General features: G+C 38.2%; 1 protein-coding gene across 3 annotated transcripts in view; it reads left to right on the top strand.

Moving 5' to 3' along the window:
- The window catches only part of LOC131427598 (potassium/sodium hyperpolarization-activated cyclic nucleotide-gated channel 2), a 1,904,453-nt gene that overhangs the window by 1,287,267 nt on the left and 591,589 nt on the right, over positions 1-25,597 (top strand). The window lies entirely within an intron of this gene.

The raw sequence follows: 25,597 nt of genomic DNA, 5'->3' as shown, positions 1-25,597 counted from the left end.
AGATCCTCACTGTTTGAAAGCTTTGTATTGTTCACTTGTCCGGCCTATTCTAGAGAATGTTTCAGTAGTTTGGATTCTTTATCAACTTTCGTGGAGCATACGCATTGAAAGAGTTCAAAAACGATTCGTTCGTCTGGCATTACGAAACTTACCTTAGCAAAATCCTGCTAATCTGCCCCCATATCAGGATAGATTTCAACTATTAGGAATCGATACGCTTCATCGACCCCGAAAAATTCAACAAGCATTATTAATTGCAAAACTGATCAATGGGGAAATTCATGCTCCTGAATTACGCTCTGAAGTAAATTTCCGGATACCGCATAGGACACTGCGGAATATATCACTGCTTCAGCAGAGATTTCACATGACTCGTTTTGGCTTTAATGAACCGATTACTGCTTCCATTCGAACTTTCACCGCTGTTGAGGATCTTTTTGAGTTGGGTGAATCATCTAGTCATTTCGCGAAAAAACTGAAACGATCCACTGTGATTTGAATTTTTAAGATATTTTATTAGTGACATTTGTGATACTAGCCTTAAATTACATTGTGTTTCATTACTTTCGTTTATGTTTTTGAAATGATAGTGGTTTTTGCGGCCGTTTGAGAATGACAAACGAACAGTTCAACTAAAATGGGTTGTTTCCCACTCTAATTGTCCATTTAGATCTTGTATCCGATGGACACAATAATAGTAAATAAATAAAAGTAAAATAAATAAATAAATAAATAAATAAGGTAACGGAACAAACACCGTAAAAAATGTTATAAACTGGACTCTAAACCGTTATTCTCAATCTTAGGGTCAATTGAAAGCTCCTATGATCAAACCAAAAATTACTGCATATTTTCGGATGCAATAAACATTTAAATCGTGAATAGTAGAGTTTGTATGTCATGTTAGTTGGTGGCCGTACGAACCGACTTTGAATATGCCGGTTCTCGGGTTCCGGTGCCGGAAGTGCATATAATAGTGAACCCACTTCGTTTTCTTAAGGATGACCTACTCAATCAAACCACTGTTTTATTCTGTATGTTATACTAGTTAATGCACAAACAATTTCTTGGTTTCTTTCAAAAATCGAAGAGAACATTTTTGAATAGAATACCACAATATTATACATGAGAAAGGCAACACTACTAGGTGGATTAAAACAGGCTTTTCCAGATGTAATTGTTGTAAGTCGTTGAGTTTTGTTGTAGAATTTATTATTTGTAGAGCTTTTCCGTAGATAGGAACAAGATATTCATCATTAATGATTATGTGTGGTTCTTTGGTAAAGGTATAGTTCAAAAATTTCACTGTGCAGTTTTCTTTTACCTCTATGATTGTTGATTCGGCTATTATTCTCTTATCTCCGCAAGAGTCTTTTATTAGAATATTTTTAGTTGTGTCCACAAAAATAATACTTTGTTTTATTCCCTTGATTCGGGTTAGCTGTTGTCTTCGAATGAGGCGACATCTCAGTTTCTGATGAATCAATAGGTTGAAGAGGCTTTCGTCTTGTTCTGGGAATGTTTTTTTCGAAAATGGTATAAGTGGTTGATTGAGCGTAAATTTGTCTTGATATTTGGCTACCAGGTGAACGTTGGTGTCGACGGTGGATCCAATTATGTTGACTGTTTCTTAGCTGATCAAGTCGTATGCGTTCTCGTCTAACTGTGGGATCTTCACTAAAATTATTATGTGTTCTTTGCCAAAGATGACACTACTCGTTATGTATTGGAATATATCGTCTACTACTTTCCAATCTATTTTGTGGCTTATAAGGTTGTTATAAATTTACAATTTTTCATGCTGTGATAGGATATTTTTGTTCAATAAATTTGTTCTTGCGAAAGATAATAGCTGTTCTATGTCCTCTAAAATGTGTATGATAAAGTCAACGTTATCATTCCGTAATAGCCGTTCAACCGAGAAGGTTGTGTATAGAAGCGTACAATTTAATAACGCTGGTTGGTTTACACGCGTTAAATACGACAACGGTTGAACTACAGGTATAGACCTGATGGCAGCAGCCGTATAGTCGTGCTGCATAAGAGAGCCCTAGTGCTGGGCCAAGCTAGTGAAGGAAACAACAAAGGGCGTTTCCCAAGACCTACCCAGGCCACAATATACAGCCACAAGTGCTGAGCAGGAGAGTGCGAAGGCACATAGAAGCAGGAGAGTGCAAAGGCACACCAGTGCGAAGGCACACCGGTGCGAAAGCACTTCGGTGCAGAAGCATATCGGTGCGGAGCACAAGGAAGAAGGAGACAAGACATCTCGATCTTTCCACTGCCATACAACACGCAGGTATACAAAGGTGACCTGCGCTTGTTGCAGCTGATGAAGATAAAAGAGAATCGGAAATCTTCCTACAAGAACATCTAGAGCTACGAGGATCAACACGGCAGTGCAACAGAGATAGACAACAATTTCAAGGTAGAAGTTTTTTTTCCTTTTGATTGAGTACTGTGTAGTGTTGGTTTCATTTATTATTTTATAGTTTGACTCAAAATTTTAATGTAAGGATGAATCCATGGACGAAAATTTGATTCAAAATCCTAGCATGAATCCTATACCCCCCGAACGAAAACAGGCGGGTGGGTAATGTCAGAGACATAACTGGATGTCGTGAATACTGACACGCTCCCATCACTTTTCCGAATATGAGTTAGTTGATTGATTGTATGAATTGTGCAAGCTTTCCTCTTTTTCACTAACAGAGTTTGAAGCGATGCACCTACATTAAAGTACAGATTAGTTACATCAAACAGCTACTATTCTACAACTATATATTCCAAACTTCAACAAATCCTTTTTAATTAGCTAATATAGGAGGCTAGGTACGACAAATTTGTAGTTTATTTTTATTGAAACTATGAAGTTCGAAGATATCCGATTCTTTTCGAAATTTCAGTACGAGACAATTGCAATGGCCTGGTCTGAAATGTATCGACGATCTTCGGTATGCAAGAGTAATTTTAATAATAGTAATGATAGTAATAATAATAATAATAATAATAATAATAATAATAATACAGATTACCCTGTACATATGGCAACCCTGTTTCGCATGGCATATTTTCACACGACCCCATACTAGTATAAAGATGTGTTCAACATCATAAATTTCGCTTTCGCATGCATGCCGTTCGTAATTGAATGTGTTAGTGACGGTACAACTTTGCCTTTCTACCGGTTTTCGGTGCCATCGTGCTGACGGTGTCTCGTACGTTCAGAGTAGCAGCTTTAACTTGAATGAAGCTATTTCTCACATCACATTTCATTTTATACCTGCTAGTGGCAACGGTGGACGGACGTCCCCTTTGTTAAAATATTGCAGAACGGGAAACAGTGTGACAAAATAAAAGAGAGAGTTAGTATGGCGGCAGCCAGTAATACTGAATTGGCTGTCTAGCTGTTAACAGCATCTTGTGGAATTTTTACGCAGAAACACCGGTGCACCGGTCTATCTGGCGGCAGTGATGGAGTACTTGGCTGCCGAAGTGTTGGAATTGGCCGGTAATGCTGCCCGTGACAACAAGAAACCGAAAATCATCCCTCGCCATCTGCAGCTGGTCATCCGTAACGACGAGGAGTTGAAAACCCCGTCCTTTCAGGACGACTACATCACTGTGATAAAGAAATATTTAGGATTGCTTAAAGTATAGCCAGTTCTGATACACCTGGAGAGTAGAATGCGCAAATCAAGTGGAAACATTTGTTCTAACAATTTGTTTATTTTTGTTTTCGGTCGCATACTAAAGTAATCACGACAAAAATACATATTGAACTGTGGCAACTCTGTTTTTTTTTACAAGGTGAAATGCATTCACGCACGGAGTGTGCACAGGACTACCCAACTGTTGATTGGAACTACCCACTAAAACACCTTGGATCTCCAACCCTACCTCCCCGATACCACCGCTAGGTATTACTTCGGGGTGGAAGGCTATTGGTGCTCATAGCACCCTCCCCAGATTTGTGCAGAATGGGGATCAGTATCCTGCTCTCGAGGGATCGACCAGTTGGATGACGAGGTCGGTCCAGTGATGCCGGCTGGAGGGTAACTTCCAGTTCACTGGTGCCTCGACGACCCAAAACTGATGCTACGTCGCGGAACTACTCGACTAGTCTCCGCCAAAAGATCTAGTCTACACTTCCGGTTCACTGGCGCTCAGACGATCCTAGCGGTACCACGCGGCGATCTACTCATCTAGTCCCCGACAAAGGATCTAGACTACTCCGACGGAGAGTTCCCCGGCGAAGGAGAATCTCCCGACACCGAGTCTCTTACACCACATGGGACACCCGATGGAGTGCCGAGGTCGGTCCCGCGATTCCGGTTGGAGCATGGCTTCCGGTTCTCTGGCGCCTCGACGACTCGGATCGGTGTTGTGGCGGCTACTCGACTAGCCCCCGCCGAAGGATTTAGCCTACACCGACGGAGAGTTCTCCGACGAAGGAGGCCCTCCCGAAACCGACGCTTTCGATACCCGTCAACGCCCGACCGAGAAGATGCCTGGGTCGATCAAGTGATTCCGGTTGGAGGATAGCTTCCGGTTCACTGGCGCCCCGACGATCCTAGCAGTTTTACGTACTACTCGTCTAGTCCCCGACGATGGATCTAGACTACTCCAACGAAGAGCTTCCCGGCCAACGCACGGCATATTTGTATACTAGTATAAAGATCTGTTCAAAATCATCACTTTCGCTTTCGCATTGCCGTTCGTAATTGAATGTGCTGGTGACGGTGCAAAACAATTTAGCTTCCATCTTGATGAATCTTTTGGTAGGAAATATTGAGATCTGAGATGGTTCTCGTGTGTTTCTTGTTTCGGCAACGGGCCTTGCTGGACTTTTTGGCTGCCTTTCTACCGATTTTCGGTGTCATTGTGCTGACGGTGTCTCGTGCATTCAGATCGGGAAACAGTGAGACGACAGTTCAAGTTGAAAATTTTCGATTCTATTGGTAGTTAGATTATATAAATCCTTCTACAGATCACTGAGCTATGAGCTTTCGAAATACGAGAAAGGCAAACGCGCTTTATGAATTATCCTCTTTTATACTCGTTTATTAAAAAACATTTCAGAAAAGTTTAATTTTGAACTATTTGAGAATATGTCACAGAACTGAAAATTTTATCATAAAATTGTGATCATATTTCCGATGGCCTGTATCAAGAAATATGTTGATTAATTAGATACAACAGGAGATATTCACGATCAAAAACTTATCACTCTCTCAGTGGGTAAATTTTGAAAAGGCACCCCATAGTAAAGTAAGTCGCATTCACGACAAAAATATCAGGAGAGCTCTTCTGGGCCTTGGATAGTCTTTTTTAGACGTAAATCAAAGCCATTAAACCTTTTACAAATTTCCAAAGATTTGACATCACGATTCTCTTCAATGTTGTAGTAAATACTTTGAAACAAGCGAATGATATTGTCTCTTCGGAACTTTTCACTAGAGATTATTAAGTTTACATACCCTCCAAAGATGTGCAAATAGACGGTGTTGTTACCGAAGCAAGTCTTTCGGTAGATGATTTACTCAAGCATGGTGTTGGTCGTTTCAAGAACTCTATGCTTGAGGGTGTGAAAATACTGGAGTGCAAACAACTGTACTTAGTAGTTCATGAAGAGGAAACAAAAGTTTATCGCCCATCAGATTCGTTTTGAGTGACATTTGCCGGGTCTGCGTTGCCACCTCATGCCTATGCCGATAAAATTCGCCTTCCTGTTCGACTTTTTGTTCCACATGTAATGAATTGGACGAACTGCAAAAAATTCGCCAACTTACTGTAGTAATAAACCAAATTGTTTTAAGTGTGAAGGGCCTCATAAAGATAATGATTGCAACAAGGAAATTGAAAAATGCATTTATTGTGGGGAGAGCCCTCATGATGATCTGTCAGTATGCGCTGCATTTAAAGTGCACAAAGACAAAATTCAGCTTTCTTTAAAAGCACAGTCTAAGCGCACATATACAGAAATAATTAAAACGGTCATTGTTGTCCCCCCTTTGGAAACCGAAAACGGGTTTTAAAAATTTCAACTTAAAAAAAAGATCCCCGTGTTAAACAAAAAAAAATCAAAACCAAAGACTGTGCCTCCTGGTATGTCAAATTCACAAACCAATCCAGGATCTAACACAGAAAAAGATAATAATCCAGTGTGCTCCATTTCACAGCCACCAACAGGATTATTGAAGTTTTCGGAAATTGTAGAATGGATTTCCTCAGCATTCAATATTTCTGAACTTCTAAAGACCCACATAATGGCATTCCTTCCAATAGCTAGAACCTCTTTGAAGCAGTTTTCAGCTCAATGGCCAATTGTCACAGGTTTTGTATATTTTGATGGATAATTTATCACCCGCCGCAAATGATACAATCACTGTACTGCAGTGGAATTGTCGAAGCATCATGCCAAAACTTGATTCATTTAAAATCAAGTCAAAATTGCTTTATGCAAAACATGGCTTACTTCAAACATAGCTTTAAATTTTAATGATTTTAACATTAAACGTCTCGAGAGACTCTTCGTATGGTGGAGTGCTTTTGGGAATTAAGAAATGCTATTCCTTTTATAGATTAAACATCCCTTCAACATCTAGTATAGAAGTTGTTGCTTGCCAAATAAACATTAAAGATATTTGTATAGCTTCGGTTTATATTCCTCGAAAAGCAAAAGTTGGACAGCGACAGCTTAATGAAATGGTTGAAGCCCTTCCTGCTCCACGATTGATTCTGGGGATTCGCACGGTATTGTGTGGGTTTCCGTTCAATGGAAGAGCTCCCTCCACTTGATGAATATGAGACTTCCTCGTTTGTTCGATTCTGGAGGCCGCAGAACAATCCCAAACTAAACGCTTTCCTGGGCCAACGACTAAGAGAAGGCTTCCCAACCCCTGGTGGGACAAATAGTGCTCAGAGGCTAAACTCGCAAAACAAAATGCTTGCAAGACGTTTCTAAAACGGGGTGGAGGAACTCCTCCGAATTTTGAAAATCTTATGGTTTTAGAAACCAAGTACAAGAGCATACTTCGAGCCAAAAAAAGGCGGGTGAGTAATGTCAGAGACATAACTGGATGTCGTGAATACGAAAAAACTGACACGCTCCCATCACTTTTCCGAATATCAGTTAGTTGATTGATTGTATGAATTGTGCAAGCTTTCCTCTTTTTCACTAATAGAATTTGAAGCGATACACCTACATTAAAGTACAGTTTAGTTACATTAAACAGCAACTATTCTACAACTATATATTCCAAACTTGAAACAATTCCTTTTTAATTTGCTAATATAGGAAGCTAGGTACGACAAATTTGTAGTTTATTTTTATTGAAGCTATGAAGTTCGAAGATATCTGATTCTTCTCGAAATTTCAGTACGAGATAATTGCAATGGCCTGGTCTGAAATGTATCTACGATCTTCGGTATGCAAGAGTGATTCTAATAATAATAATAATAATGATAATAATAATAATAATGATAATAATAATAATAATAATAATAATAATAATAATAATAATGAAAATAATAATAATAATGATAATACAGATTAATCTGTATCTATGGCAACCCTGTTTCGCAAGGCATATTTTCACACGACCCCATACTAGTATAAAGATGTGTTCACCATCATCATTTTCGCTTTCGCATTGCCGTTCGTAATTGAATGTGTTAGTGACGGTACAAATCTGCTTTTCTACCTGTCTTCGGAGCCATCGTTCTGACGGTGTCTCGTACGTACAGAGTAGCTGCTTTAACTTAAATGACGCTATTTCTCACATCACATTTCCTTTTATACGTGCTAGTGGTAGCACGGTAGGACGTCCCCTTTGTTAGAATTCCTTTCCTATACGCAGAACGAGAAACAGTGAAACGATATAAAAGAGAGAGTTAGCAGAGCGGCAGCCAGTAATACTGAATGGGTCGTCGAGCTGTGGAGGAACAATTAAGGGCAAGGCAAAGTCCCGCTCAAACCGTGCTGGTCTGAAGTGCCCAGTTGGCGGCAGAATCCATCGTTTGCCTCGGAAGGGGAACTACGCCGAGCGTGTCAGTGCTGGTGCATCGGTCTATCTGGCGGCAGTGATGGAGTACTTGGTTGCCGAAGTGTTGGAGTTGACCGGTAACGCTGCCCATGACAACGAAAACGAAAATCATCCCTCGTCATCTGCAGCTGGCCATCCGTTGAAAACCCCGTCCTTTTCAGGATGACCACATCACTGTGATAAAGAAATATTTAGAATTGCTTTAAGTTTAGCCAGTTCTGATACGCCTGGAAAGTAGAATGCGCAAATCAAGTGGAAACATTTGTTCTAACAATTTTTGTTTTCGGCCGCATACTAAAGTACTCGCGACAAAAATACATATTGATCTGTGGCAACTCTGTTTCGCACGGCATATTTGTAAACTAGTATAAAGATGTGTTCAAAATCATCACTTTCACTTTCGCATTGCCGTTCGTAATTGAATGTGTTAGTGACGGTGCAAATTATTTTAACTCCCATCTTGATGAATCTTTTGGTAGGAAATATTGAGATCTGAGATGGTTCTCGTGTGTGTCTTGTTTCGGCAATGGGCCTTGCTGGACTTTTTGGCTGCCTTTTTCGGTTTCATTGTGCTGACGGTGTCTCGTGCATTCATATCGGGAAACAATGAGACGACAGGTCCTCGATGTTGCTGTCGTGTGTCTTGTTTCGGGGAGAGTTGCTCAGCAAATGATAGGAAAAGTGAACCATTCAACTTTTATATGGATGCTCTTGTATAGATACAGACATCTCGCGTTCTGATTGGCTGGTGCTGTCATGGGTTAAATCAAACAGGTTTTTCAATAGTGTACTATTGAAAAACTTCAATATTGTTGTAATACACGTTCAAGTTGAAGATTTTCGATTCTATTGGTAGTTAGATTATATAAATCCTTCTACAGATCACTGAGCTATGAGCTTTCAAAATACGAGAAAGGCAAACGCGCCATATGAATTATCCTCTTTGATACTCGTTTATACCAAACATTTCAGAAAAGTTTAATTGTGAACTATTTAAGAATATGTCACACAACTGAAAGTTTTATCATAAAATTGTGATCATATTTCCGATGGCATGTAGCAAGAATTATGTTGATTCGTTAGATATAACAGGAGATATTCACGATCAAAAACTTATCACTCTCTCAGAGGGTAAATTTTGAAAAGGCGCCCCATAGTAAAGTAAGTCGTATTCACGACAAAATGAAGCTACTGGAGACATTTTGTCGAAGGTTTGTCAAGAGAAACTTCAATGAGCACTCTTTGGAACACGGCCAGACGAATGAGGAATCGTAGCGTGGGCAATGAGAATTATAAATACTCGAAATGATGGATATTTGACTTTGCTAGGAAAGTTTGTCCAGATTCTGTTCCTACACAGAGCATTATTCGGGAGTCTCCTCCAAATAATGGTTTTATTAATAACCCCTTTTCAATGATGGAATTTTCTGTAGCACTTTTGTCTTGTAACAATAACGCTTTTGGGTTGGACAGAACTAAATTCAACTTGGTGAAGAATCTGCCCGACCTCGAAAAAAAAGTTTGTTGGAATTGTTCAACAAGTTTCTTGAGCAAAACATTGTCCACCTGACTGGAGGCAAGTGAAAGTTGTCGCCATGTAAAAGCCGGGGAAACCAGCTTCCAATCACAACTCATATAGACTCATTGCAATGTTGTCCTGCATCAGAAAATTGTTCGAAAAAATTATTCTACGACTTCTCGACACTTGGGTCGAGACTAACGGTTTGTTGTCAGATACTCAATTTGGTTTCCGTAGAAATAAAGGGACGAATGATTGCCGTGCATTACTTTCGTCTGACATCCAAATTGCCTTCGCTCAAAACAACAAATGGCATCTGTATTTTTAGACATTAAAGGAGCATTTGATTCAGTATCCATCGATGTTCTTTCAGACAAGCTCCACCAACATGGACTTCCAGCGGTTATAAATAATTATTTGCACAACCTTTTGTCAGAAAAGCACATGCACTTTTCATGTGGCGACTTAGCATCATTCAGAATAAGCTACATGGGTATCCCGCAAGTCTCATGTCTCAGTCCGCTCCTCTATAGTTTTTACGTGAATGACATTGGAAGCTGTCTAGTAACCCCCTGCACACTGAGACATTTGGCAGATGATGGCGTAGTTTCAGTTACTGGACCCAAAGCTGTTGAACTGCGAAAACCATTGCAAGATACCTTAGATAACTTATCCGTTTGGGCTGTTCATCTGGGTATCGAATTCTCTGCGGAGAAAACAGAGCTGGTCGTCTTTTCAAGAAAGCATGATCCCGCGCAACTTCATATGATGGAAAGAATGATCCAACAGGTTTTGACCTACAAATACCTCGGGGTATGGTTTGATTCCAAATGCACGAGGGGAGGACACATTAGGTATATGATAACGAAATGCCAACAAAGAGTAAATTTTCTTCGAACAATAACAGGATCTTGGTGGGGTGCTCATCCGGAAGATCTAATAAAATTATACCAAACAACTATTCTTTCAGTGATTGAATATGGATGTGTTTGTTTTCGTTCCGCTGCAAACTCTCATATTATCAAACTGAAGCGAATTCAGTACCGTTGTTTGCGAATTGCTTAGGCAGCATGCATTCGACACATACAATGAGTCTTGAAGTTCTGGCGGGAGTTTTTCCATTAATAGATCGATTTTGGGAGCTTTCATCACGCCTGCTAATAAGATGCGAGGTGCTCAATCCCATGGTAATTAATAACTTCGAACGACTAGTCGAGCGTCGATCTCAAACAAAATTCATGACAGTATATTTTAACCACATGTCACAGGAAATCAACCCATCAAGATATATTCCTATTCGTGTCAGCATCCTGAATGCCCCTGACTCAACTTTATTTTTCGATACATCCATGCAGCGTGAAGTGCGTGGAATTCCGGACCATCTACGCTCGACGGAAATCCCAAAAATATTTTCAAGTCAGTTCAGGCATATTGACTCTGAGAAAATGTTTTACACGGACGGATCGCGAATTGAAGAAGCGACAGGGTTTGGTATGTTCAACAATAATGTTTAAGCCTCAATCATTCTTCAAGAACCTGCATCTGTTTATATAGCAGAGTTAGCAGCAGTTCATTATAGCTTGAGTGTAATCGTCACATTATCTCCAAAAAATTATTTCCTCTTAACAGATATTCTGAGTGCAATTGAAGCCATTCGCTCAAACATGACTGTCAAGAATGAACCGTTTTTCTTGAGCAAAATAAAACAGTGCCTGAAAGACATATTGAACAATAATTATCTAATCACTATAGTCTGGGTCCCGGCTCATTGCTCCATTCCTAGCAATGAAAGAGCCGATATTTTAGCCAAACGTGGTGCTATTGAGGGTGAAATTTATGAGAGACCGATTGCTTTCAACGAATTCTATAGCTCGTCTCGCCAAAGAACACTTGCCAGCTGGCAAGCTTCTTGGGATAAAGATGATCTGGGTCGGTGGATGCACTCAATTATTCCGAAAATATCGACAAAGGCATGGTTCAGGGGACTGGATGTGAGTAGGGATTTCATTCGTGTGATGTCCAGACTCATGTCCAATCACTACACGTTAGACGCACATCTCCTTCGAATTGGGCTCTACGAGACTAATCATTGTGCTTGTGGAGAAGGTTATCGGGATCTTGATCATGTCGTTTGAACATGCGTGGAGTATCGTGATTTCAGATCTCAACTAATAAATTCTTTGCGTACCCAAGGTAGACTATCCAATGCCCTAGTTCGAGACATTCTTGCTTGTCGTGATCTTCCATACATGAAACTCACTTATTCTCATTATTTACTAAGGTTTGTAAACCAGTTCGAATAATTCCAAAATCATCACTGCCTGGATTACCTGCTATGTATTTTATGGTAGTTCCTAAAATATTCATAAGTGCTCGTTTTTGTCTTCGAGGACTCAAATTATTTAGCTTGTCTTAAGTATTTTTAATTTTTTCTGATAAAGTTTCTACTAAATGATCTGCTATCTTATATTCACTGGTTATGGTTTCAATATATTCTACATTAGTGTATATTGGTTTTAGATTTATTTCGTGTACCATTCTCTAATCTCCTATTTTGACTCTGACTTTGTGTAGTTTGAAGGCAACGATTCCGTTGTGGTGGGTGACATCATAAAAAATATATCGATGTGAATCCTGTCAAATGGTGCTTTGCCAAATGTACTATTTCTTATTATTTTGGTGGTGATCTATCGTATTTGCTTTATTTTGCAGATTTGAACGGCGTTTACAAAGATTTTCAGTTTCCTGTCGATTCCTGGAAAGAAATAATTCTGTGTTATTTGGAGTTTGTTTTCCTTGATTCCTATGTGGGCTGCTTCATGAGTGTCTCTCACGATTGCGTCCTGTTCCTCTTATAGACGAACGTCTTCTAACAGAACTTCTGAAATAATAATTTTCTATCTTATATTATTATCGGAAAATGTCTTCTATAGATTTCTTGAACAAACTGAGTGATTGGGGTGGGTATTTCAAGGCCGTTGGCTCCTCTCGGGTTGAGTAGTTTTTGAAAATATTTATTATTTCGCGTTCTGTATATTTCGGCTTGCAAATAGTATGGCGATGATAGCTCGGGAATATTTCTTTGTATATTTCCGTTCGAATTTATGTTATCTTGAAAATGATTTGTGTTTTGAACACATTAATTGGTTTCTCGGTGTACGGAATGGCGTAATCGTCACTTGTGTCTGCTGAGTGAGCTGTCGTACCGTCACTGCTTACGTTTACTGAAGTATCGTCCATGTCTTCGTTCATATTAAGTTCTGCAGATTGTATTCTAGACAACGCGTCTGCTACTGTATTTTTTTGCCTGGTTTGTATATAATTTCGTAGTCAAATTCTTCTAGATCTAATTTGCATCTGATAATTTTGTAGTTGTTGTAATCATACTATAGGTAAGTGGTTGATGATCCATGTATAATTTGAATTTTCTTCTGTAAAGATATGGTATGAAATGCTTCACGGTGTAGCATGACAATATTGATCCGACTAACCCAAATGAAACACTTTCCCACAAAAACACTTGACGATCGTTACATTTCCCAAGAGCCAACCATTTGGTTCACATTAAGTTCCCATGCTAGCCGTCCGTGTTTGCAACATATGCTACACACGGTGAGCTAAGCAAGCTTCTCACACTATCCGCCGATGCGACATTTCTTTCCCTTGCGTAATGCGCTATAGGTTCAATCGCCTCTTGCTGCATTGATGCACCAATCGATATTCTCTCTCTTTTCCCTCTCTCCCAGTAACAATTTATTTAACGAAAGTATTGTAACTGGCTCCTCCCACCTTTATGTACATCATAGAGCAGGTTAGCTTAAGTTTAAAACATTTTGAATAAATTAATCTTCACTGGTAAACCGAACAAGACAGTTCACTTTTCTTGGATGACTCCATCAAAATCCGCGCGTGGCTAAGAGTATCTGTAAAAGTATCCGTACATGGCGACCGTGACAGGACCGCGATTCCGTGCAAACTGTGATTCCGTTAGTTCAGACAGTGGTCTCGCTAGTGCAAAAGAAAAAAATAAGTATGCGCCAAGAGTTGCGCGTGAAGTGAATCAAAGGGAGCTCGCTAGAACTAGAGACTGTATTTTGCACTAATTGAGCTGGATTTTCCCTCCGGAGTATGTGGTTAGTTGAAAGTGCTACACGTTTTGTTGTCTATTGTCGAACAGGAAGACAACGACGCGTTGTAATTTATCTACGGATTTAGTGAATCAGTTAGCGAAAGTGGAGCAAAACGTCACAATCTAGTGCGCCGTAGTTTCGGTCTTAAAGCAGAGTTGGAAGTGCGAAACAGCGAAGATCCAAACTCAGCGGAACAAATGTGGTGAACCGCCGTCCAGTAGTAAGACGAAATACAATATAAGTGTACAGAAGTAATGAACCGTTAAGTCACTACCCGTGCCAAGTGTCGTGCTTTGGTTTTGCCGTATACCGTTTGCCGTATACGTAATTGATGAGTTTCAATTTCCTGTGATACAAAGAAGAACCGCAACGGTGAACCCGAATGTATTTATACACTCCATCTCCACACTATACTACAGGTAAATAATCAATAAGACCCCTAGAGATAAGAAGCTAGAAAAGAAAATAGTTATGGATAAACAGGAATCAAAAGGGTTCCTAGAATTTTTAGACGAAATAAAACAAGGAAAGGGAACAGGAGCTTTTGCCCCCCTTGAGAAAAATTCGTGCCATAAGTGGAACGAACTAGTTAAAAGAATTAAAGAATTACCAGGAGATGATCCATTAACCTGGGTAAATTATGTAGAAGAAGAGGAAGAAAAATCAATGAAAATAAATAGTAACAGTAATAAATAGTAAAAGTTCTTTTATTCATTTTTATATTTTTGCTCTTGATTATAATATAAATGGAAGACCCCTTCTGGGATAATATAGAGTTGTGGGAATTAATTGACGATTTCCTGCAAGAAGTTCTTAACAGTCGAAGACGCGGCTAGCGCGTCCAGTTCGTTGCTGTAAAAATCAAACACCATGGGGAAAGGGCAATCAAAAGAAACCAACCAGTCTGGTGACACCAATATCCAAATTAACGAGCATATTGAACAGTCTACGACAAGTCATCAAGACCACGAGATCAAATTGTGGATTATTATCGCAATTTCGACGATCTTACTTCTATTGAAAATACATAAAATAATGAAAAAACACTGGATCAAGAAAGGATTTAAAACAGCACAAAGCATAAATTCAATCGCTTAAAAACAAAAAAAAAATAAATAAATACAAATATATACATTAATATTATAGTTTTATAATTTCACTAGCTAGCTAAATGCCTATGACAATAGAGCAATTACACGAAGAAATAAAAACACTAGTAACTATAGATAACAACCTTAAAAAATCGATTAACAAAAAATTTTAAACAGAAACACTAACGACAAAATTAAACTATGCCAACGCGCTATATGCTCAAATAGAAAGCAATCTTTTAGAAAACGAAGACTCATTAACACACTCAGAACTAACATTTCTCGTTAAAGCAGCAAGGAATGCAATTACAGACATCCGTACTACAGTAACTTCGAAGATACAAGAACAATTAGTCGACGAGAAGAGAGGTACGGACTCCAAAATGACAAACACAACACCAGCAGTCTTTGACATCCGCCAGGCAACGGCGTTAGTACAAATGTACGACGGCACGCCGTTAGGATTGGATGCCTTCGTAGACTCAGTAAATTTATTATTAGAAATTACTACAGCGGAACAATTGCCAAATTTATAAAAACACGTCTATCAGGTAAAGCAAGATTGGGCCTACCTGATAATATAAGTAATATTAATGAGTTAATAGAAAACGTCAAATCGAGGTGTTTGGACATTTCAACACCCGAAAACATCATTGCAAAATTAAAAGCCACCCGACAGAGTGGACCGATAACAAAATTTTGCGAGAAAGTAGAAAATCTAACTACTTCACTCGAACATGTCTACATTAAACAAAGAATACCCTCTGAGGTTGCAAAAATAATGGCCACCAAAGCGGGGCTAAATACCCTTGTATCAGGAATAAACCAACCTGAAACAAAAACAATATTAAAAGCAGGAAACTTCCATTCAATAAAGGAAGCGATCCAAAAAGCTCAAGAAAATCTGACCGAAAATACAACCACCGCGCAAGTCTTAACTACGCGAGCTAGACAAAATCATAATAATTTCAAAACCCATAACCGTTTCTCTAGAGGAAACGGGAGGAATTTCTACACCCAAAGCAATTATAGCGCAAATCAACGCTATAACGAGTCACACCGTATTTACAACAACAATAACCAATTCCATGCCAACAGATCCGAGCGCTCAAACAGCTCAAATTACTCATAGCATAACAATAATAACCGAGGCCGTGGACATTACATCCGCCAGGCAACGGCGTTAGTACAAATGTACGACGGCACGCCGTTAGGATTGGATGCCTTCGTAGACTCAGTAAATTTATTATTAGAAATTACTACAGCGGAACAATTGCCAAATTTATAAAAACACGTCTATCAGGTAAAGCAAGATTGGGCCTACCTGATAATATAAGTAATATTAATGAGTTAATAGAAAACGTCAAATCGAGGTGTTTGGACATTTCAACACCCGAAAACATCATTGCAAAATTAAAAGCCACCCGACAGAGTGGACCGATAACAAAATTTTGCGAGGAAGTAGAAAATCTAACTACTTCACTCGAACATGTCTACATTAAACAAAGAATACCCTCTGAGGTTGCAAAAATAATGGCCACCAAAGCAGGGCTAAATACCCTTGTATCAGGAATAAACCAACCTGAAACAAAAACAATATTAAAAGCAGGAAACTTCCATTCAATAAAGGAAGCGATCCAAAAAGCTCAAGAAAATCTGACCGAAAATACAACCACCGCGCAAGTCTTAACTACGCGAGCTAGACAAAATCATAATAATTTCAAAACCCATAACCGTTTCTCTAGAGGAAACGGGAGGAATTTCTACACCCAAAGCAATTATAGCGCAAATCAACGCTATAACGAGTCACACCGTATTTACAACAACAATAACCAATTCCATGCCAACAGATCCGAGCGCTCAAACAGCTCAAATTACTCATAGCATAACAATAATAACCGAGGCCGTGGACATTACCAACCTCAACAAACTCGATATGGGTCAAACCGATTTCAGCACAATCGGCAGAATGTATTTGTAGCAGGCTCTGAGCCATTACCGTATATACAACCAATGCAAATGCAAACAGCTGTGCCGGTCAAAGCACCGACCGAGCAGCAACAACTGCAACAGCAGAACCAACCGATGAAAAATCATTTTTTTGGGCAAATGTGTTGACTTTAAATCTAAGCGCTTCTAACTTCATTAAGATCGGAGTACGAATGACTAACTCAATTTGTACTTTATTGATAGATTCCGGAGCAGATATTTAAATTTTTAAAGCAAATAGAATAATTCCTAATCAAATTGTGAATAGAAATGTAAGAACAAAATTTACCAAGAATTGATACAATTTTGGATCAACTTGGTATAGCAAAATACTTTTCAACACTAGATTCAATGTCAGGATTTCACCAAATACCATTAGAAAATAACTCCAGAAAATTTACAGCCTTTTCAACACAAAGTGGACACTACCAATTCACACGTCTACCTTTCGGACTAAATATTAGCCCAAACCGCTTCCGAAGAATGATAACGAGTGCCATGGCTGGACTTACACCAGAAAACGTTTACATTGACGATATAATAGTGATAGGATGTTCCATCTAACACCATTTACAAAATTTAACAAAAGTTTTTGAAAGAATTAGAAAATACAACCTAAAATTAAACCCAAACAAATGTAAATTTTTTAATACCGAAGTGACATATCTAGGACATAAAATTACAGATAGAGGAATATTACCAGATAGTACAAAATACGACGCCATCAGCAACTATCCGATACCGAAAAACAGCGACGACACTAGACGATTTGTAGCTTTCTGCAATTATTACCGTAAATTTGTACCCAATTTCGCAACGATAGCACACCCTCTCAATCAACTCCTTAAGAAAAACAAACAATTCGTTTGGACTAATGAATGCCAAAACGCCTTTAACACATTAAAACTATACCTAATGTGACCTAAATTACTTCAATACCCAGACTTCACACAACCCTTTATACTCACAACCGATGCTTCAGACGTAGGTTGCGGAGCTGTACTTTCTCAAACCAGAAACGGAAACGACCTACCTATAGCTTTTGCGAGCAAAAGTTTTACCCCGGGCGAAAAGAATAAATCAACGATACTAAAGGAACTGACAGGAATACACTGGGGAATAAATTATTTTAAACCTTACCTATACGGAAAAAATTTACGGTCAAAACAGACCACCGACCTCTAGTATATTTATTTAACATGAAAAACCCTACTTCTAAGCTAACAAGAATGAGATTAGATTTAGATGAATTTGATTTCAACATAGAATATACTAATGGGAAAAGCAACGCTACAGCAGATGCCTTATCCAGAATTGTAACAATCTCCGATGAATTAAAAGCCCTCAACATATTTAGAGTCAACACAAGAGCCACGACAAAAGTAAATAATGATATTAATAATAACAACAATATTAACAAAGACAATTTTAACAATAAACCGACAACTGTGAAAGACAAAATACCAACGACTAAAGATAAAAAGACTGATCACCTTGTTATCTATACGACCGAAAACCCGACTGAAACGAGAACCTTACCCAAGATAAGAATTACTGTAGAAAATACATACCTAGTAATTAGCATATACAAAGACGCGCAAATGAAAAAATTAATAGAGCAAATAGCAACATATGTTAATGAAAGAAGAGCTCTAGAACTCATACTTTCAACATTAGAACAAGAAATGACAAAAACGAAAATAAATAAAGTCGCAATGTCGACAGAAGAAGCAATATTTAAAAGGGTACCCATGAATATATTCAAAACACTAGTACAACAAACGAATAAAAACATACAAATAATAATGTATCATCCACCCAAGTTCATCAGTGAACCTGGCAAGATACAGAATCTTTTAAAAAATTATTATGAAACCCCTACGGGAGGACACGTAGGACAGCATCACCTGTACCTCAAAATAAGAGAATATTACAATTTTAAAGAAATGAAAGGAACTATTTCACGATTCATACAGGCCTGTGAGTCGTGTAAATGAATAAAATTCTTAAACACACTAAAGAAAAACAAATATTAACTAACACACCGTGAAACCCATTCGAAATAATATCAATAGATACAATAGGTCCATTACTTAAATCCAACAATAATAACCGCTACGCAATAACCATACAATGTGAACTAACAAAATACATTGCAATAATACCCATCCAAAACAAAGAAGCAAACACAATAGCTAAAAATTTAGTAGAAAAATTCATACTAATATACGGAAAATTTTTGGAATTAAAATCCGATTAAGGAACCGAGTACAAAAATGAAGTACTTGAGAAAGTATACAAATATTTACAAATTAAACAAAACTTTGCAACTGCCTATCATCCGCAGACTATTGGGTCATTGGAGAGAAATCACAGATGCCTAAACGAGTATCTGCGATCCTTCGTCAATGAACACCAATCAGACTGGGATGACTGGTTACCATATTACGCATTTACTTACAACACCACACCACACTCGGAACACCAATTTACACCGTACGAACTAGTCTTTGGAATTAAAGCAAAATTACCACAAGAAAATTACCCAAAGATAACGAACGCCGTGTACAATTTTGATCTTTACAAGAACGAACTCAAATACAAATTGGAAAAATCTAACTTAGTAGCAAAACAAAGATTAAATGAAAACAAAAACTCCAGGTGCAAAAACTCAAACATCCATATAAACCCACTAGAAGTACAAATAGGCGAAATAGTGTATTTACAAAACGAAAATAGGAAGAAACTCGATTCCTTTTTTATCGGACCGTATACCATAATTAAAATACTAGATGTAAATTGCGAAATCGAAAACAACATAACAAAGCAACGAATTAAACAAAAACAGACTTGTAAAAGGTTGAAAAATCCAAATTTTTATATACATTTTAAGGACACACATTCAAACCTCAATTGAACAATACATACAGTAGATTATATACAGCAGAAACACAACACACTTCAATGTTCACTATTCAATTCGATTACAATTGAATGCTTACACTACGTTACATCATTCAACCAAAAGGAGGGTGATGTAGCCTGATAATATTGATTCGACTAACCCAAATGAAACATTTTCCCACAAAAACACTTGACGATCGTTACATTTCCCAAGAGCCAACCATTTGGTTCACATTAAGTTCCCATGCTAGCCGTCCGTGTTTGCAACATATGCTACACACGGTGAGCTAAGCAAGCTGCTCACACTATCCGCCGATGCGACATTTCTTTCCCTTGCGTAATGCGCTATAGGTTCAATCGCCTCTTGCTGCATTGATGCACCAATCGATATTCTCTCTCTTTTCCCTCTCTCCCACTAACAATTTATTTAACGAAAGTATTGTAACTGGCTCCTCCCACCTTTATGTACATCATAGAGCAGGTTAGCTTAAGTTTAAAACATTTTGAATAAATTAATCTTCACTGGTAAACCGAACAAGACAGTTCACTTTTCTTGGATGATTCCATCAAAATCCGCGCGTGGCTAAAAGTATCCGGTAAAAGTATTCGTACAACGGCCCAAACTATTGCTAAGAGTTCTTTTTCTGTTGTTTAATAACGTTCTTCTGTTCTATTCGATGTTCTGGACGCATAGGCTATTGGTCTAAAGCTTGCTTCATTTAGAATTGGAACAAACTTTTGCTCATATTGTGGCGCTCCTGGTGGACGGATTTGGAAGCTCTTGGCGCCCACGTGTCGGGAATTTTGTCAGCTTCACGTATGACTTTTGACATTCCGAAAATCGACTGTACTTTGTAAACAATCAACATGGGAGCCGAAAGAAGGAAAAAAAATTGTGCACAGTTATTTGGAAAATCCATTGTGGTCTGCATCTAGGCTAGCTAAACAGCTGAAATTGCGCAGAAATACCGTATGGCGCGTTATCAAACGGTAGAAGGAAACATTGACGACGATTCGGAAGCCTCAAGCCGATCGTCGGAGTCGAACTGACGACCGGAAATTGCGTGGTAAGATTTTGAAGACGATTAAGAGGAATCCTAATCTGTCGGACCGTGATTTGGCCAGAAAATTCGGTGCTGCCCATAGTACCGTGAGGAGAACTCGACTCCGGGAAAGAATCAAGTCGTATCGAGCTAGCAAACAGCCAAATCGGACCATGAAACAGAATAGTGTGGTCAAAATTCGTGCTCGGAAACTATATGACCAGGTGCTGACCAAGTTCAACGGGTGTCTTCTGATGGGCGATGAAACCTGTGTCAAGGCTGACTTCGGTCGGGGGGATGTTCCAGCCAAATTTAAATTTGTTTTTGCCGACAAATTTGCAAGAAAATTTATGATTTGACCGGGCATTTGCAGCTGCGGCAAAAAAAAACGAAAGTTTTCGTTACAAATAAGAAAATGACATCGGAAGTATATCAAAAAGAGTGTCTCCAAAAACGAATTTTGCCGTTCATTCGATCCCACGACCATCCTGTAATGTTTTGGCCAGATTTGGCAAGCTGTCATTACAGCAAAGCCGTTTAAGAATGGTATGCAGAGAAAGTGGTCCAGTTTGTTCCGAAAAACCTTAACCCACTCAACTGCCCCCAGTTCCGCCCTATTGAGAAATACTGGGCAATCATGAAGAGGAGACTCAAGGCAAAGGGAAACGTTGTCAAAGACATCAATCAGATGACGACCTGGTGGAATAAGATAGCTAAAACGATGGACGAAGAAAGTGTGCGCCGCCTACTGAGCCGTGTTACAGGAAAAATTCGAGAATTCCTTCAAAACCGTATGAAGAAAACGCTACATTTGTATAAAAAAAGATCTTGAATACAATAATAAATAACTGAAATACAGGCAATTGTCTTTGTTCCAATTCTATTTGAAGCAAGCTTTATCTCTACCAATTGGTCCTTGCGATAAAACGGCTCCGATTGCAAAATCACTTGCATCGATTGTTAATATGAACTCTTTGGAAAAATCAGGTTAAATTAGGATGGGGTCTCACATTAAAATCTTTTTAAATTTTTCGAAGCAGTTCAAAATTTCTGGTGTGATTTCAAACTCTGTGTCTTTTCTTAAGAGGGATGTTAGGGATTTGACTACTTTAGCAAAATCTCGAATAAAACGTCTGTAATAACAGAGAATTCCAAGGAATTGACGTATTTCTTTTTCTGATTTGGAAATGGGCCAGGTTTTAATTGCTTCTATCTTATCATTGTTTGGTTTTGCGCCTTCTTCAGTTAAGGTGTGACCTAAAAATTTCTAAATTACTAAATTAATCCTTGGTTATTACCATGAGGACATCATTTGCTTCCGAAATTCTGAGATTTTTGTGTAGGGAATTCTAAACCTGCTTGTATTGTGTAATAGGCGAAAGGAACTTATATACTAACTTACTAACTACAGGGTCGAAGTGTAACCAACTTCAGACCGCTCGCGCAGCTGACGCACGGGCCTCAGCTGTCTAGAAATTTGCTAAATGACAGGTCGGAGTTGTATTGTTTACAAGCGCAAGAAAGCATTTTTTCCAAAAGTGAACGCGAAAAAAAAATCTTGACTTGAGAGAGCGAAGGATTTGCTTCGTTTGCCCGAGCGGTCAATTTCCGAACAATGTATTTTCTGACGAGAAAATTTTTCCAATTGAGCAATTCGTAAACTCTCAAAACGATAGGGTTTACTTGACCGACCGTTCATACGAGAATTTGAGTCATCGATTGGCCACCAGGAGGCAGCACCCGCAACAGATAATGGTTTGGGCCGCTTTAACCGCAGATGGGCGCTCTCCAATTTTTTTCATCGAGCCTGGCGTCAAGGTAAATGCGACATATTATCGGGAAAGTATTCTGGAGGTTGCTTTGAAGCCGTGGGCAGACAAACATTTCGGTGGCAGACCATGGACGTTTCAGCAGGACTCGGCACCGTCTCACAAAGCTCGAGTGAACCAAGAATGGCTGAAAAACAACGTTCGATCAAAAATCGAGCAAAAGTGAATTGATTCTGAATTTTGTATTATTTTTACACATTTTGTACTTTGAATTAAGTAAAAGTAATTTTCCAAACTGAATTTATGGCCTTTTTAATTGGTTACACTTCGAGTGCCGGACCCTGTAATACAGAGAGCGAATCGATTCAATTGAAGATTGCATCGTTTTTGTCGGAAATTGCTTATAATATTATGTAACATTACATCTAATGGTTCTATATTTGTGAGTCTGTGTAACTCATTTGTACTGAACCAGGGAGGACGCTTCATAATCATGTTCAGAATTTTATTCTGAATCCTTTCAAGCGTTTTCTTCATGGTGGAACAACAACTTGACCAAATTGGTACTGCATAAAGTATGTCTGGTCTGAAAGTTTGTTTACAAATTAACAATTGATTTTTCAGACAGAGCTTAGAATTTCTGTTTAAAAGAGGTTATAAACATTTAATATATTTATTTAACTTAGCCTGGATTCCTTCAACTTGTTCTTTGAAAGTGAGTTTTTGTCATACGCTAAGTCTACGTATTTAGCTTGATCAGACCATGTCAATTCCAAGCCATTCAATTTTAGAATGTGATTATTGTTTGGTTTAAGGAAAGAAGCTCTTGGCTTATGAGGAAAGATAATTCATTGCGTTTTTGCTGCATTTGGTTTAATTTTTCATTATGACAGACAATCACTGAAAATATTTAAACTTCTTTGTAGGCGACTGCAGAGTAAATCTATGTTTAATTTCTTTTTGTAAATCCTTAACTATGTTTTTCATAGCAGGATCACGAGAACGTTGATATTGTCGTCGACGAACATTCTTCAAACGAATGAGCAGTTGAGGATTGTCATCGATGATGGGAGAATTTAATTTAGTTTGAGCTTTGGGAACTGAAAGATTTCTAGCGTCGATAATGTAATGATTCAAATTATCAATTGCTGTGTCGATGTCCGCAGAATTTTCTAAAATAGTTTCATGATCCACATGATTTTCAATGTGAGATCTGTAATCCAACCAATTAGCTCTACGATAGTTGAATATAGAACTAATTGGATTAATTATAGCTTCGTTGGAAAGTCTGAATGTTACAGGAAGATGATCTGAGGCAGAGTCAACATGTGTAATCGGTTCACTACAAACGTTACTTTGACCTGTTAGAACCAGATCAATTGTAGACGGGGGTTTCACGGAAGAGAAACAAGTCGGATTACTAGGATGAAGAACTGTGAAGTAACCAGCTGAGAGTTGGTTATGAAGTATTTTACCATTACTGTTGTTTTGCCTACAATTAAAATGGACATGCTTAGCATTTAAGTCTCCTATTACGAAAAATTTCGATCGATATCTTGTGAGTTTTTGCAAATCGCCTTTAAAGAAATTTAATTGTTCGCCGGTACATTGGAATGGCAAATATGCTCCAGCGATGAAATAAGTTCCATGAATGGTTTCAACTTCGATTCCCAAGCTTTCAATAACTTTAGTATTGGAAGAAGGTAAAATTCGATGTTTAATTTGCCGTTGAACAAAAATGGCAACTCCACCACCCATTCCAGTAAACCTGTGAAATCGATGAACCACATAATGTGGATTATTTTTTAATTTGACATTTTTGTTAAGAAAAGTTTCTGTCACAATGGCCATATAAATTTTGTGAACTTTGAGAAAATTATTAAATTCATCTTCACTCGATTTTAAAGATAGAGCATTCCAATTTAAAATATTCAAGTAATTATTTAACATCGCTCAAATCGACTTCGTTGAAAGAAGCGAATGGCATTGAAGGAATATTGGTAGGTAAACTGCCATTAGAACTGCATTAGAAGAAGATGATTTGGCCGATCTACCTATTATTAAACTGTTTTTGTTAAAAGATGAACTGCAATGCGTTCCTGTGTTTTGATAATTTACATTCAAAGAATTAAGTAGTAGCTTTCCACCTGTTACCAAAGCGTAAGCGTGACGAGGTCGATCTACCTATCAATAAATTGTTTTCGTTATAAGACGAATTGGGAAGCGCACCTGTTTTTTGTTTTAAATTCGAAGAAATAAGTGCCTTAGAAGAATTAAGCGTGGCATTTGTAACGGTTTTTTGATTTTCAGGTATGTTCTGTAAATTTAAGGTCGTTGATTTGACTTGTTGTCTAAGCGAACGAGCGTTTAAAATTTTTTCCCAGACAAGACATTTAAAATAATTGGATTTATGATTTTTATCGCAATTTGAACATGAAAATTGATCAGTGGTTTCATTCATTGAACAAACGTCTTTCGAATGCGATTTACCACAATTCAAACACCGTATATCCATATGACAATTTTTGGTTCCATGGCCGAAGCCTTGGCAACGACGACATTGTGTTAAGTTTACAATACCATTATGCCGTTTACAATGTTCCCAATGAATTTTAATGTGGGAAATGGAATGTACTTTTTCTAAAGTTTTCAAATTGTTTACATCACTTCGATTGAAGTGTATTAAGTAAAGTTCATGGGAAATTCCAGAGCGTAGTTTATAAGTACCATTCGCTCTTTTTCCATAAGTATTATTTTGGAAGGGGAAAAACCAAGCAATTCTTTCAGTTCATTTTTAATTTCATTAGTATTTCGATCATTTGATAAGCCTTTCAAGACAGCCTTGAAGGGTCTGTCTGATTTTATATCATATGAATAAAATTTATGAAGTTCATCGGACAAATATGCTTCGCTCAACTCTAACTGCTTCAATTATGTCAGTGATAAAATGTCTTTCATCTCGAGCTCTAGATTTTTCTTTCAATTCATATTTCACAACTCTTCTTACCGTTGTTTCTGATACATTAGCCTGCTTTATCATTTTTCTCATGCTCCGAACGGGATTGCGAGTTACTTTCATCTTAATGGATTGTATCAACCCTGGC

This window comes from Malaya genurostris, chromosome 2 (assembly GCF_030247185.1).
Source record: "Malaya genurostris strain Urasoe2022 chromosome 2, Malgen_1.1, whole genome shotgun sequence".
Classification (NCBI taxonomy): Eukaryota; Metazoa; Arthropoda; class Insecta; order Diptera; family Culicidae; genus Malaya; species Malaya genurostris.
The sequence above is the reverse complement of the archived record's forward strand: the minus strand, read 5'-3'. Positions and strand labels throughout refer to the sequence as shown.